This window comes from Silurus meridionalis, chromosome 4 (assembly GCF_014805685.1).
Source record: "Silurus meridionalis isolate SWU-2019-XX chromosome 4, ASM1480568v1, whole genome shotgun sequence".
Classification (NCBI taxonomy): domain Eukaryota; kingdom Metazoa; phylum Chordata; class Actinopteri; order Siluriformes; family Siluridae; genus Silurus; species Silurus meridionalis.
In genome coordinates, this window is record NC_060887.1 from 2,506,628 (window position 1) to 2,523,662 (window position 17,035).

The 17,035-nt window shown below is 38.5% G+C and overlaps 1 protein-coding gene and 1 non-coding gene across 3 annotated transcripts in view; both read right to left on the bottom strand.

The window, feature by feature from the left end:
- LOC124384641 (eukaryotic translation initiation factor 4 gamma 3-like) overlaps positions 1–17,035 on the bottom strand; it is a 271,327-nt gene that overhangs the window by 167,229 nt on the left and 87,063 nt on the right. The window lies entirely within an intron of this gene.
- trnag-ucc lies at positions 12,092–12,163 on the bottom strand. The gene has a single exon. It is a non-coding gene; the product is annotated as a tRNA-Gly (tRNA).

Sequence of the window (17,035 nt, forward strand, 5' to 3'; positions counted from 1 at the left end):
AGGGCATTGCTCCACTGGGGTCGAATCCAGGACCTCCTGCGAGTAAAGGAGATGTGGTGACCGTTAAAGCTGTAAGAGAAGTTGGACACTAAGGAAGGAGAAAAGGAGAACTACAGGGAATAAAGTTGATCAGTCACACCATGAAGTTATAGGAAATAGTGGAAGCCAGGCTGAGTTTATTCATTAGTTATTTATCCAGTTATCATCTGTTAACCTGTTATTTCAACAAAACCAGATTTTCTCCTGCAAACCAAGTTCAAGAAAATGCTACAAGGAATTGACTCCCATGTCGTGTTTGCTGGACTTTAGAATGTAATACTTTATTGCACTGAGGTGCTTTAGTACCTAAAGGTCTTCATTTAAACATTTATTATTTTAGAATGATTAATTTTATTATTATTATATGCAGATTTACATATTTATGAAACCCAAAGAGATAAAATTATTACATTTCCAATAATTGGTTTGATTAAACAATGTTATTTGAGTGTTATACAATCAACACATCCTCGTCAAAGCAAGGAACATTCATAAACCCCAAAACTATAATAATGATGATAATAATAATAATAATAATAATAATAATAATAATAATAATAATAATAATAATAATAATAACTGCAGTTGGTTGTCAGATGTCAGTCTCACACTGCCCTCTAGTGGTGTTTTGTTGTCTAGTTATATGTGATGATCTTTTACAAAGCAAGATATTTTTCTTGATAATATTAAACTGTCTAAAACTTAAACTGTTTACTGTTTAACATACAGGGGGTTCATGTTAAATTTTTAAGCTAAATGTTTGTGATATAATTAAATGAAACAGAAGTTAAATGAAGCTGATTAAAATGAATGTAATTTTGTGTTTTTTGAGAGACTGCTGAAAGGAAATTTCAGGAACTATCTATGGATTCAGACTCAGTCGAGCTGAAACGGTGAAGTGACTCTCCTGAACCCCATTGTTTTAGAAGTGATTGAACTGAACTCTCTTGAACCGAGTCACTTGAACTGAATCTAAGGAGTCAAAATCACCAAACCGAATCATTTTGAACTGAATTGACCAAACTGAATGGACTGAATTATTAAAATGAATCTATTAAATAGTTCTTTCTGATGTTTTCTACTAACTGCAGTTGTCAAAAGTTATACTTGAACTATGATGTTATGAGGCTGCATTGGAACTAAACTTTATAGTTTTGTGTGATCAGATGAACCCATGAAGAACTCATGTATTGTAAACTGATTTAATCTCTGTGTTATTGTGATTTAATATTTAAACTGATGCTGTGAATACTGTTCAATAACTGTTTATTTTATTACTTTAACTTCTGTTCATGTAAAATTGGGTTTAAACAAAACCTTTATTTTATTATCATTTACTTTTGTCCCGTTTTCCCAACATTTTATCATGTGGATTTTAATTCTGAGTTAAATTTAAATGATGTACAATAATAATTTAATAATAGAAACAAAACAAACACTATATTTAAGATATTTATTTATTTTGAAGTAATAAAAAATATTGAGTTACAATAATCACTGATATGTTTGTACTTTATTATATGTAGGACATGTCCAGCTTGATCTCCTCTTTTTCTTTCTCTGGTTTTCTTTCTCTAGTGCTGAAGTCATATTGCTGAACAGCTGTACAGCTTCCTCCAGTCACTCTCGGGTTTCCATCCTCATTTCTCTTCCCTCACCTAAGAATCTTTGTTTCCTCAGAGATTTTCTGCGACTCTTTGGGTTTGTAGAGGTTCAGCTTTCTGTTTCTGCTGTTTATATATATATAAGTGCTTTTTCTAAGCATTTTTTATCGGTTATGTCGACTTTTTATGTCGCGAACCCTAATATCTCGAGCACAAGGGGGGAAAAATTTGCCATTTAACGTCGGTTATCTCGGTGCAGCCGCAGAAGAACTCGTGGAAGTGGCGGAAAAATCAAGGCTTACAGCTGCTACAGGTGTTGTATTGTATACTGGTGAATCTCTGCTGTTAGTTAGTGCTAGTGTTCGTAGTGTTAGTAGGCGCGCGGCTTTGGGAAGAAAAGAGCAGCCGTTGAGAGAGTGCCGGTGGGAAGGCACGTCCCGGGATACACATGAGCGATAACAACGACCGCCGTGAACCAACATATACCAACAATAACGGACAGTGAGAGTGTGGAAGTTTAAATAGGAGCTGGTGATGATGATAAACGAGCACCATATGTGCGATTAAAGCAGAGCTTCAGAGAAAGTGGCAGAAAACACCTGACACGCTGAAGGGGCCGAAGGGGGCGTGGCAGGTGGATTCCTGACAGATAAACATGTACTGTATGTATTTTTATAACATGCCTTCATCAAACAAATCGCGGCAACGCTGTTGTGTAAAAACCCTTCAAAACACGTGCATGCACATTCTCATTTATTAACGCACATCATGTACATAAAGAAATTTCAAGCACGTTAATATATTGCCGCCATTTTGATTTTCGTTTATCTCAATCATCGGTTACCTCGATGCTTTTTGGCGACCCCCTAGGACATCGACATAACCGGGTTCCACTGTATTAATAATTTAAATAATATCAAATAAAGAATATTAAATATTTCATATAATAAAAATCAAAAGTGATTTTTCAGAGTTGAATCCCAGTGGAAAAGCGACTGATCCAAAGCTGCTGCTTTTCAGCTGATACACACTGTGTGGTCAAAAGTATTTGGACACGTGTCTTTTCCAGACAGATGTGGTTCATAAATTCACCTAAAATGCTCTTAAATGCACCATACAGCCAATTAACATGCAAACTGTTGAAACACTTCATATAAACAGAATGTAGAATCACTGAAAGCATTTTAAATGGGATTTAAATACCGCTACAGAGGGAAGCAGGAGCTTTTCTGTAGCTATTATTGCTTTTATGTTCATGGCACAGGACCAAATATCAGTTTATTTTATCTTTCCATAATGAGCTGGAATAAATCATTAATGCTGCGGTGCCAATGGAAGATTAAGGAGAAAAAGAGTCTCCAGGGACCATGATGATTTCTTGGTCTGGATGATGACTGGCTAATAATCTGATTTAGATTCCTACAGCTGTGCTCCTGGATCTATGTGCTGAATTGGGTCCAGTACTACAGAGGAAACACACCAGAACCATGCCATCCCGTCCAAATACAGGTCCTCACCACTCTGGGGTTAATGACAACAGGTTGTTTCTAGTGGGAAATGGCAGACAGGGTCTGCTATAGGTCTGGTATCTGCCCCTGAGTGTCATAATGCCTGTCATTTTGGATGTTATTATTAAGGTGGGTAGTCGATACATCAGGTTTTCCTTCACTGTGGCACACTGACCTGCTTCAGCACATGATTCCTTTATCCTGACACATAGCAGTGTAGGGAACAGACTACAGGCAGCTGCAGGACGTGATGACTGGCTTCTTGGTGACTTTAACAACATGTAGAAATTGTAAACATTGTCCTGATGTAGTCTATAATATGACAGGTGACAGAGGCTTCACCCCTCAGACACTTCTCTCCTCCTGAAATGCAGATGTGGAGCTCTGGATGTCTCAGGTGGAAGACTTCTATACCACCGGAAAAAGTGTGTAAGATTATCAGGGTGTGTGGTGTTTTGCACAATGTGGCACTGAGGACCAGTTTCCTCTCCTCCTGACCTCCCTCCCCTCAGCATTATGACCCCGAGCCACAGCCCCTGCCCCACAAGAGGATATAAACTAAGTGGAAGAATCCATGAGGAGGTCATACAGCGTTTGTAAGGAAGACAAAAATAATGGTTGTTAATAGTGTTTATTGTGACTCTTTGTAGAAAAGATTAAAATCAAGATTTAAAAAGATTAAAAAAAGTTTTTGAAAAGACAGAAATAAAAAATGATTAAAAGACGAGACGATCTACAAGATACAATAGCTTTACACTCAGCTTTATACTATTGACTATAAGTGTAAAACTATCATAAATAGCCATAAGAGAAACAGAAAGAGGAAAAGGCATGTTCAGACTCTCTGTTTCTCTTGTCGCCTTCTTTTTTCTATTTCTCCTTTTCTTTTGAATGTTTTCTTGTCTCAGCTGAGCAACAATTTCCTCCCATCGCTCTCGGACTCTCATATAATGATCTGTTTTATTCTCTGAAGTCTTCTTTTCTTCCTCACAGAGATTCTGGGTATCCTGGAGCCCCCTGTTGGTCTGAAGCTGTAAGTTGTTCCTCTCCTCTATGTCAAGTTTAGTTTTCTCTTTCATCCTCCTGTTTTTCTTTAAAATCCAACGTGGGCTCAAACTGAGCAACACGTTCCTCCAGTCGCTCTTTCTCTCTGATCAAATGATCTCTCTCCTGCTCTGCACTATTTTTATTTTCTCACAGTGATTCTGAGTATCCTGGAGCTCCATGGTGGTCTGTTCCAAAGTGACCTCAAGCTGAGCAACATGTTCCTCCAGTTGTTTTTGTTCTCTCTTCCAGCTCTCTCTCTCACATTCTACAGTTTTCTCCAGTTCCTCATGGATTTTCAGGGAAGACTGGAGCTCCATGGTGGTCTGATCCAAAGTGACCTCAAGCTGAGCAACATGTTCCTCCACTTTCTTTTGTTCTCTTGTCCAGCTCTCTCTCTCACATTCTACAGTTTTCTCCAGTTCCTCATTGATTTTCAAGGAAGACTGTAGCTTCATGGTGGTCTGCTCCAAAATAAACTCAAGCTGAGCAACACGTTCCTCCAGTTGTTTTTGTTCTCTCGCCCAGCTCTGGCTTCTCTCAGTTATGTCCTGTTCCTGCTGCTTTCGCTCAGAAGCCAAAGTAGCCTCCAGCTTTTGCACCGTCTGTAGCAGAATGGCTTTCTTCTTTCTCTTCTGTTATCTTCTCTATCATTAGAAGAGAAAATGCATCCAAGTCTTTCTCTACTTTCTCCATGTGTTCCAGCTTCTCCTTCATTTCAGCAATCTGCTTAGTTTTCTTCGATCTTCTGGTTTGAAAAAACTCTCTCAACCTTCTGAAGAGCTCCATGTTTATGCCTCTTTACTCACAAGCAAAAATCTCGGAAATGAGAGAAACAGAGACGCGTTTCCAATTATAGACGTTGCCTTACTGTGACGTCACAGGCAGATGCCCGCCCTCCGTCTGTGACGTAACCCGGTCTCTTTAACCTGACACTATGCGCATGCGCACATTACAGAGGTAAAGAGCGGATAAAATATCATGTCTTCACAGCTTTTCTGTTGTTCCTGAGAGAAGAGCGATATTACAGTCATAAATAAGATAAAAACGGCTGTAAACTGTGTATAAAGCGAGTGAATCCGAGTTGAGAACCGGAAGTTGACCGGAGTGACTCTATGAATGTTGCAGAATCATAAATGACCAGTAGGTGGCAGTGTGATGTGTATTAGAGCTCACTGTCACAGCAGGTCATTAGAAGTAGTGGAGCTCTAATGACGTCATTAATAGCGAGGACAAGACACACAGCAGTTTGGGATTCTTTTATTGACTTTATTGATTAATTGATTTGGAGTATGATTGTGTTTCTGATCAAAGTAAGTTCATGTGTATGGAGTAAAACAACCTGTACATTTCTCACTTCCAGACAGTATTATGAGATGTTCATCTGCTGGAAGTTCATGTTTAATGCTGCATGTTTTATAGGATTTATGAGCTGGAATAAATGTCCAAACATCTTAAATCAACACTGAGTGATTTTTTTGGTAGATATTAGATCTTTTTACATATTATTAATTTTTTAATATCTGTGATTTAAATACACATTTATAAATATAAAGGCTTTTAGTGTATATTAGAGATTAGAACATAAACCGACACAAATTAAATACAATAAAAAATGTATTAACTGAAATAAAACATCAAAATATAAAGTTTCAAAATAAAATCTATCAATACATTTAAAATTATAACAATATATAATAATAATAATAATAATAATAATAATAATAATAATAATAATAATAATAAGTTAAATACAGTGCAGTATTACAGCTTAAATATTTGAATTTATTTCAGATCAATGTTATTCATCCATTAAATAAATGGTGTCAGCGTCAGAGTAGTGTATTTACATGATCTGTTTCCAGGGTTTTCACGAACACAACTCTGTTATTACTGTTCTCTTTTCACAGCACCGTCTCTTTCAGTTCTAATGAAAGTTCTCATGTATTAAGAGGGAATTTTATGAATGATCAATAATGAAACACCTTCATTACTGTTAGTTATTTACATATTTATTTACAGTAATAAAACTATTTCTGTAAAAAAGAGAAAGAAATAATAATTAAAAGCAAAATAAATAAAATGATGAATTCAGTGGAGCAGAACGACAGCACGATGACCTGAAAGAGAAAAACAGAGATGTGTTACTTTACATAATGTGTGTGTTTGACCGGTACACAGTGTGTGTGTTTAGTAAAGTTTTGTAGGACATTATGAGGACAGTATGACTTACGCTGTAGATGGAACCACTGCATGTTCCTGGATGGATGGAGGTAGGGCTTGGTGTGGCGGCTGCTCCCTGTCCACTGCTCAGCCATAGTGATACACAGTGACCTCCTGCTCACCAGCTTTCCATTCAACTCTCTGATGGCATTAGTGTCTTCATCCAGAGAGGAATATCAGACAAATCCAAAGCCTTTGGACCGTCCATTGTGCAGTACCACCTGTAGAAGTGAGTGAGGAGATACAGAAAGCAAAAACATGAGCTTTACATCACTCTCATGTAGAAAACCATGAGAAATAACAAGCACTGTCTGTATCCATAATATAAACAGAACAGCTGTGTTCTTTTATCATCAACGCTCTGGTCTCACTGGTGAATGAACAATGAAGCACTTTTATTTAAAGGTCATTTTCTGAGAGCAGAAACTTGCTGCAAGTGTACACTGGTTCTGGTATAATAGAGGATCTAATCCTAATTCCTACAGAAAACAGAACAAATTCAGCATCCAATGTTTGAGTGCATGTGTGTGTTTGCATTGCTGACTTTAATAATACACACTGATCAATCACTCAGTATTAAACCAATTATTACATGTGACCAAACACAGCTGTGACCAAAACCTGCTCCAGATCATGAAGGTCTCTATAAAACACACTGGAAATAGAATCAGAATAGTTCCTGTGTGTCCAGTCTGAGAGGCTGTGGTGTGAATCGCCTGTTCCACTGCTGCTGGTTTTCTTTTCCAGGATTTGCAACTGGAACATCTGTAGATGCAGACAATCATCTCATGTTAGCATCCAATCAGAAGGTAAATTTTGCTAACATAAAAGTTCTCTTCTGTTTTAAATCTTTAACTGCACTTAACACAAAACTAATCGGACGGCTTTGACTCACTCTGTGGATGGATGTTCTTGTTGGCGTTGGGTCTTGGGTCTGGGCAGGGTTTTGAAGGTGAGATGGTTTCTACCTTCATGCCGTGACTTCGTCCCTGGGTGGTCTGAGAGGGACTTAAGTACACAGTCCTGCTGCCCAGCACCCTGCCGTTCATCTCCATGATGTCTTCTCGAGCCTCATCAGGAAATGAAAACGTCACATACCGAAGCCTTTTGAGCGTCCGTTCTCCATCATGACCTGTACGGGACAGCGAGCAGAAACACAAAGCAAAGAGTGCACATCAAACGTGTTAGAGGTTCACAATATCAGAGCTCTCCACATTCAGAAAATACTCCAGCTGAGTACAGGGAGGAAACCCCAAGTTACTGAGAAAGAAGGAAAATGTAAGGATCAGTAGTTATAAATGACGTGTGCAGTGAGGACAGTCCCAAATCTCAGGAACGCTTCATACACGTCCGTCATCCACAATACAGTCCAGATTTCTCAGCAGCAGTGTGACTGTCTACAGAACAACATCCAGTGTGTTCATCACTTCATTTACATTTCTTTAGGATAAAAAAAAGAGTAAACATTCAGCATTGGACTTTTGAGTAAGTTGTGCTGTGTGATTCGTGATAATCAGATTTATGGTGAGACATAAACACCTTCAACAAAGTCAGACTCATAAATAATATTTTACCTGATTATCTACACACAGTTATACATTTTCTCACATTCTCTAAAGTCTCCAAAAGTCCAAAGGACTTCAGCCTGTTCTTTTTGATCCTCCACCTTCTGCTCCTCCACCTTCTGCTCCTCCACCTCTAAAGAAGTGTCAGATAGAGATGGGTTATATATAACATTCAACATGCGCCCAATATTACAAGAAGAGTATCTGTTCTTGATGAAGACTGTTTGTTCAGGTGAAATAACACAAGGCAGAACTTTCTCCAGACGGCAGGTCAGAGTTTTTGCTAAGATTTTCGTATCCTGGTCCAGGTGATTTACCAGAAGGCAGACTTGCTAAGGCTATTTCTGTATCAGATATAAACTCATCCAATTGTAATGCTGTACCTACACTTATTGTAGGAATACATACATTTTGAAAAAGGCCTCTAATGTTGAAGTGTCAGCAGATAAAGGAGCAGTATATAGTGATTTATAACATTGGAAGAAACAGTCATTGATTGTTAATACTGGAGTGTAGTGGTCATCATGTCTGTTTTATATGCAGAAGGTTTTGGGTTTGACCCACAGTGGAGACATGCTCTTGAGCCTCTGATTTTAATTTCCTACTCAATTACTTTGTTGATTATTTACACCAAAAAGTAATGTGTTACTGTTAAAAGTAACTTTTTAGTTACTTTTTTAAAGAACCTTCTTTAATGTTCCCATTAATGCCCTTTTATGTGTTATAGTCTACAAACACAAAACTGACTTAAACACAAAGTCATTTTTAAACACTATTTTATTAAAGTCAGAGCAGCACAAACTGAATATATCACAAGCATTTCTGAAATAAATAACAAAACAAGCTGAATAATATACAGTGGAACCCGGTTATGTCGATGTCCTAGGGGGTCGCCAAAAAGCATCGAGGTAACCGATGATCGAGATAAACGAAAATCAAAATGGCGGCAGTATATTAACGTGCTTGAAATTTCTTTATGTACATGATGTGTGTTAATAAATGAGAATGTGCATGCACGTGTTTTTGAAGGTTTTTTTTACACAACAGCGTTGGCGCGATTTGTTTGATGAAGGCATGCTATAAAAATACATACAGTACATGTTTATCTGTCAGGAATCCACCTGCCACGCCCCCTTCGGCCCCCTTCAGCGTGGTTCACCAGTATACACTACAACACCTGTAGCAGCTGTAAGACTTGATTTTTCAGCCACATTTCGCGAGTTCTTCTGCGGCTGCACCGAGATAACCGACGTTAAATGGCAAATTTTTCCCCCCTTGTGCTCGAGATATTAGGTTCACATAAAAAGTCGACATAACCGATAAAAAATGCTTAGAAAAAGCGAGAATTTGGGGTTCCACTTCAAAAACGTCGACTTAATAGGGTTGTCGAGGTAACCGAGGTCGAGATAACCGGGTTCCACTGTATTCACAATCAAAACTAAAGTGGCTTCTGCTGTTGTGTTGAGCTCTTAAACATGTTCCTTTCACAGCTGAAGTATGAAAACAGAACACCGGGTTAGCTTCTAGCTTCACGAGGCATGTAGATTCTAAAGGAGCTTCGCAGATTGGAGTTGCTGTTTATCGCAGTAGATACGAGCTTCGAACCAGAAAGACACAGCTTACATTTGACATTTTTTGTCTTTATACTCAACTAAAGTGAAATAATGAGCATATTTCCACTTTGAGAAACTCGTCTTGCTCTCGCCTCGACTTGCCATTACAGACCTGAATAAACGGAGACACACCCACAGTGCGTCTTCTTCCTGTTTACAGTGGTTCATCCACCAATCCTACAATGCGACGCTGCTGTAGCTGGTTAGGCTGTAGTCTACACTTCAGCCCAAATTCATTCATTTATAAAAGTAACGGGTAACGCACCATACGGTAATGGTAACGGAGTTACTTTATTTTTACAGTATTGTTACAGTATTAGTTATTGTCAAAAGTAATGCGTTACCGCCCAACACTGTTTATTTGCATGTTTGTCACACTTTAATGTTTCAGATCGTCAAACTAATTTAAATATTAGTAAAAGATACACAAGTGAACACGACATGCAGATTTTAAATGAAGGAAACAAAATCCAAAACTACATGGCCCGTGTGAAAAGTGTTTGCCCCCTGTTAAAACTGTGCTAACTTTTTTGTTCACACATGGCAAAAACATGGAACAGTGACCTTCCCAGGAGTGGCCGACTGACCAAAATTACCCCAAGAGCACAACGACGACTCATCCAAGAGATCACAAAAGACCCCATAACAACATCCAAAGAACTGCAGCCTCACTTGCCTCAGTTAAGGTCAGTGTTCATGACTCCCCCATGAGAAAGAGACGGCAAAAATGATCTACACGGCAGAGATCTAAGACTGAAACAGCTGCTGAGCAAAAAGAACATAAAGGCTCGTCTCAGTTTTGCCAGAAAACATCTTGATGATCCCCAAGACTTTTGGGAAAATACTCGAAAGTTTAACTTTTGTAAGGTGTGTGTCCCATCACGCCTTGCGTAAAAGTAACACCGCATTTGAGAAAAAGAGCGTCATACCAACAGTGAAATATGGTGGTGGTAGTGTGATGGTCTGGGGCTGTTTTGCTGCTTCAGGACCTGGAAGACTTGCTGTAATAAATGGATCCATGAATTCTGCTGTTTACTAAAAAATCCTGAAGGAGAATCTGTTTGTGACTTCAAGCTGAAGTGAACTTGGGTTCTGCAGCAGGACAATGATCCAAAACACACCAGCAAGTCCACCTCTGAACGGCTAAGGAAAGAAAAAATGAAGACTTTGGAGTAGCCTAGTCAAAGTCCTGACCTGAATCCTATTGAGATGCTGTGACATGACCTTCAAAAAAGGTTTGTGCTTAAAACCCTCAATGTGGCTGAATTACAACAATTCTGCATAGATGAGTGACCAAAATTCCTCCACAGCACTCTAACAGACTCATCACAAGTTATCACAAACGCCTGATTGCAGTTGTTGCTGCTAAGGGCAGCCCAACCAAATATTGTGGTTTTGGATTTTGTTTTCTCAATAATAAAACTGCATGTTCACTTGTGTTATCGTTATCGTATCATTCGTTGTTCAATCAGGCTCTTCATCGCTTTCTAAAATAAAGAGTAACTGGGAATCGGACCTTAATTATAATTTCACGGATGAGGAATGGTCCAAGGCCCTTGGTCGTGTACATTCCTCCTCTATATGCGCCCGTCATTCGTTAATACAGTGATCAGTGATGGGTGTCGGCGCTACTCTTTATCATACTTTTGGCTTTGCCCAGCCTTGACCTCTTTCTGGACATCAGTTTTTAAATCAATCTCTAAATACTTCATTTTAGATATTAAACCATGTCCCCTAATAGCATTATTTGGAATCAACCCCACAAATCCCTCCTTGTCATCCTTACAATCAAACATGCTCGCCTTTTGTTTTATAGTAGCAAAGAGACTTATATTACTGAACTGGAAGAATCCTCACCCACCCAGTTCTTCTTATTAAATACATGACCTGTCTCAGTTTATTCAAATAGAAAAGATCAGATTTACATTACTTAGTATTACGGAAAGGTTTTACACCACCTGGCAACCATTCTTATTGTATTTAAGAGAAAGAGGAAAATAAAATCGTGTTCTCTTTGTTTAGCCTTTTTGAGCTCTTCCCCTTGTCCCTGACTTCTTGGTAGATGTAGAAAGAGAAAGGAAAACATATATCTTAGAGAGTGTTCATGTACTTAGGTGCAAATCTTTTATTTTGTTTTATTATTTTTTTTCTTTCTTTCTTTCTCCTGTTCTTGATGCTCACATTCATGATTGTGATTATATGTATAACTTAGAAAGAGAGAGACCAATTTCTTGTTGTTGGACTAAATTAAACACTGTTCCATTGTCTTTCTCGCCTGAGTGTCTTTCTGTTTGAATGCATCAATAAAAAAGAGTTGGATAATAATAATAATAAGAAGAAGAAGAAGCTAAGTGATTTTAAAATGTTTTGCCGGTGTCTATGATGACAGGCGGGTCCATCTAATACACAAACGCCAAGTGTTCAGGGGAAGCAAATAAAAGCAAGACTGCTTAGAGGTTGTTAATTTGGCAACTGAACATAATCACTAAAGGTTTTGCGTTGGCCGGGAATCGAACCCAGGTCAACTGCTTGGAAGGCAGCTATGCTCACCACTATACCACCAACGCCACGCTGGCAGGGGCGAACATCGCCGAATGAATCCATGCTAGAAGAACGTTGGTTGTTTTGAACTTCTCAGCAAACCGGTTCATTCTCCTGCTCTACTGCAACTGTGAATGTATGCAAAAGTGCAAACAGTGACCAAGAAGCTTTTACCTGCGGTAGTTTCTGTAGTGTAGTGGTCATCACGTTCGCCTCACACGCAAAAGGTCCCTGCTTCTACACCAGGCAGAAACAAGGTTGTGATTTTGAAGCTAGTGTTAAATTCTTAGGCCTGTAAACTGTGTTACTCGACAGCATTAGAGAAATGTAGAAAACTTTCTTTTATATTGTTTCTGTAGTGTAGTGCTTTAAGTGTTATTGCTGCTGTTTGAACTACAAAAATGTTCAAACAAGTTAAATGTTCCTTATTTTAAAATATGCAAATGCAGTTATAAGAAAATAAAAACTATTTTTCTATTTCAATAAAATCTGAATTCAAGAAATTCCTGGAAAAAAATGACTTTGACTTATTTTACACACAGAACTGTGCAGTAAAGCTGAAACTCTACATCTTCAAACTGCATCATGTAACTGAAAAAAAAAGCAAAACTTTACAGGATGTGGTGTTTTGCACAATGTGGCACTGAGGACCAGTTTCCTCTCCTCCTGACCTCCCTCCCCTCAGCATTATGACCCCGAGACACAGCCCCATGAGGAGGTCATACGGCGTTTGAAAGGAAGACAAAATCATGGTTTAACTTCATCTTTTAATAATTGTGCAATTTTACTTTTGTCACATTTTCCCAAAAGTTTATCATGTGGATTTTAATTATTTAGTTTAAAAGCATCCTCCAGTTGAGAAACACTGATTTAGAATCAGGATTTAAATGATGTCGAACACTTCAATAAACAAGTGATTTCATATTTTAGATTTTTATTGATTTTATTAATTATTATTGGACATGGAGAGGTTTAGCTTTCAGTTCCTGTCCTTGATGTCCAGACTCACTTGCCTTTTTTTCTATTCTTTTCTTTTTTTTACTGGAATGGGTGATAGTTGTCTGATCCAGTGCGGCAGGGGAACAGATATAGAACTGTGAGACTTCAGTGCAGACCATACCGCATTGTGACACCTCAAACCACCACCGTGAGAACTCGCTGAGAATACCTTAGAGTCTGTTGCGTGACATTTGCGACAAAGGATAGGACAACAATTCCAATCACGATGTTTCGCTGGTTCAGTTGTCCATAGAACATAGCCACAGAAGGTGATGGTGTAGTACGTTACAAAGGTGCTTTGCATGACGAAGTCCGTGAACAGAAAACTGTGAGTGGTCGGAGCACCCACTGAGCTGGCAGGAACTCCAAACGATTGGGCAAGGGTAATAGCCCTACGCACATGATAGATACGGGTGATCAGCTGAAGTCCTGCAGGAAGATCATAGACAGAGTTCTGGATGGAATCTAGCCACATTCCAACTGGGAAGAACATGTCAGCGTGGTGCAGAATGTCCATCACCGGTCTGAATGGGTCCTCATCAGTTTCCCAAACAAATTCGTCCTTTTCTGGTGGAAACCTGAACCATTTACGGGGTCTATTATGGCACCGTTTACCTAAAGGACAGGTGGGCTGGCACCACAGGCAATTCTTTTGAAGAACAAGTAAATAACAAGCATCGCAGGTAGCTCCAAAGGTTTCAAAGTTTAAGCGATACCCCTCAGCACATGCTTCGATGTAGGCACACGTGCCTTGATGCAGACGCATACCTTGCAGAAGCCTCCTATGTTCACCAGCTGCCATGTTCCTGCACACAGCATAAAATACACACAACAACAACATGATTTATATACGATATAATCAAAGAATCAGAATTAAAGCGTAGAAAGAGTTCAGTGCTTTTAGTTATAAGGAAACGTTTGTTACAGTAATTTTTTTCTCATTGACTAGGGCCATAATCCCTCCATCCAAATCCACATAGATGTTTTGATCCATATCTGTGGAGATGTTTTCTGTAGAAGACTCTTCACCTGTAATTTTATACACTGGGAGCTGTACGTATTGTCTAAACAATGACAAGGAATTCCACAACAGATAAAACATGCCACGGCTGCAAGGATTATTAAAATTGTAGTCCCAGTCTGACCCTATTCTACTCTATTTATTAGTATATTATGTTCATTATACTTGGAGTAAACAGGTTACATGAGTTTGATTAAAATATGGGCTAAATAGGTTAAATTAAGCTACTTCATTGTATCTAATAGATTCTATACTAATTATTAGGTCCATTTGTTGGATTAATATAAAAAGTTAAACTATAAAAGCTAAGATTAGCTAGCCGGCTAGTTACCCATGCTAATGTTGCTAAATAATTACTTTGTACTTTTCGAGTCTTCTACTAAATAATCTACAATATTCTGCCATAATTATTTAGACGACTTACCAGGTACCTGTATGAAGAAATGTTCAATAGAAGAGAATTTGTAATGTTTTTTTAGTTGCTGCTAATCGCTGCTGCTTCTTGCTGCTGTTTGTTTGTTTGGTGGTTGTCAATTTTAGTGTCTCTTTACTTACAATTGGTAAATTCACAAATGAGAAACAAAAGCACGCTTTGAATTATATAGACGTGTCACACTGTGACATCACACCTAGATGCCCCGCCCTCTGCCTGTGACATCATCATGTCACTCACTTTATTTCTCTCTCTCTCTCTCTCTCTCTCTCACACACACACACACACACACACACACACACACACACACACACACACACACACACACTCTGCGCATGTACAGATTACAGAGGGAAGATTACACACAAACCGGAAGTTGACCCGAGTGACTATATGAATGTTGTAGAATCATAAATGACCAGATGAAGCTGACTGAGGTGAACCCTGAAACTAACCCAGGAACAGAGTAGGAACATTCTGACCACCTGCTGGTTTCTTTTTGAGAGACTGCTGAAAGGAAATTTCTTGAACTATCTATGGATTCAGTCTCGGTCGACCTCATTGTTTTGAATAGAAGTGACCGAACTGAACTCTTGAACCGAGTCACTTGAACTGAATCTAAAGAGTCGAAATCATCGAATCAAATCTTTTCGAACTGAATTGACCAAACTGAATGGACTGAATTATTAAAATGAATCTATTAAATAGTTCTTTCTGATGTTTTTCTACTAACTGCAGTTGTCAAAAGTTATACTTGAACTATGATGTTATGAGGCTGCATTGAACTAAACTTTATAGTATTGTGTGATCAGATGAACCCATGAAGAACTCATGTATTGTAAACTGATTTAATCTCTGTGTTATTGTGATTTAATATTTAAACTGATGCTGTGAATACTGTTCAATAACTGTTTATTTTATTACTTTAACTTCTGTTCATGTAAAATTGGGTTTAAACAGAACCTTTATTTTATTATCATTTACTTTTGTGTCATTTTTCCAACATTTTATCATGTGAAATTTAATTCTTAGTTAAATTTAAATGATGTACAATAATAATTTTATAATATAAACAAAACACACACTATATTTAAGATATTTATTTATTTTGAAGTAATAAAAAATATACAGTTACAATAATCACTGATATGTTTGTACTTTATTATATGTAGGACATGTCCAGCTTGATCTCCTCTTTTCTTTCTCTGGTTTTCTTTCTCTAGTGCTGAAGTCATATTGCTGAACAGCTGTACAGCTTCCTCCAGTCACTCTCGGGTTTCCATCCTCATTTCTCTTCCCTCACCTAAGAATCTTTGTTTCCTCAGAGATTTTCTGCGACTCTTTGGGCTTGTAGAGGTTCAGCTTTCTGTTTCTGCTGTTTCTCATAGTCAGAACCCAAAGTGCCCTCAGCTGAGCTTCATGTTTCTCCAATTGCTCTTGGTTTCTCAGAATGATCTTTTTGATGATATATTTTTATGGAGAGCAAAATATTTTAGGTTATTTAAAGTTAAATTTTTATTTATTCTGGAATAATTTTCCTGTCTGTTTTATTAATATTTATGTTCAAAAACATTGTTTTAGTGTGTTCAATAAATGTTTATCCTGTTCGGCCCGCAACCTAAAGTGTGCTTTGAGTTTTGGCCCCCTGTGCAATTGAGTTTGACACCCTGATATAGATAAATATCATTAATTATTAATAATAACATAATTAAAGGTAAACACACACACACACACACACACACACACACACACACACACACACACACACACACACACACACACACACACACACACACACACACACACACACACACACACACACACACACACACACACACACACACACACACACACACACACACACACACACACACACACACACACACACACACACACACACACACACACACACACACACACACACACACACACACACACACACACACACACACACACACACACACACACACACACACACACACACACACACACACACACACACACACACACACACACACACACACACACACACACACACACACACACACACACACACACACACACACACACACACACACACACACACACACACACACACACACACACACACACACACACACACACACACACACACACACACACACACACACACACACACACACACACACACACACACACACACACACACACACACACACACACACACACACACACACACACACACACACACACACACACACACACACACACACACACACACACACACACACACACACACACACACACACACACACACACACACACACACACACACACTCTGCATGTACAGATTACAGAGGAAGATTACACACAAACCGGAAGTTGACCCGAGTGACTATATGAATGTTGTAGAATCATAAATGACCAGATGAAGCTGACTGAGGTGAACCCCTGAAACTAACCCAG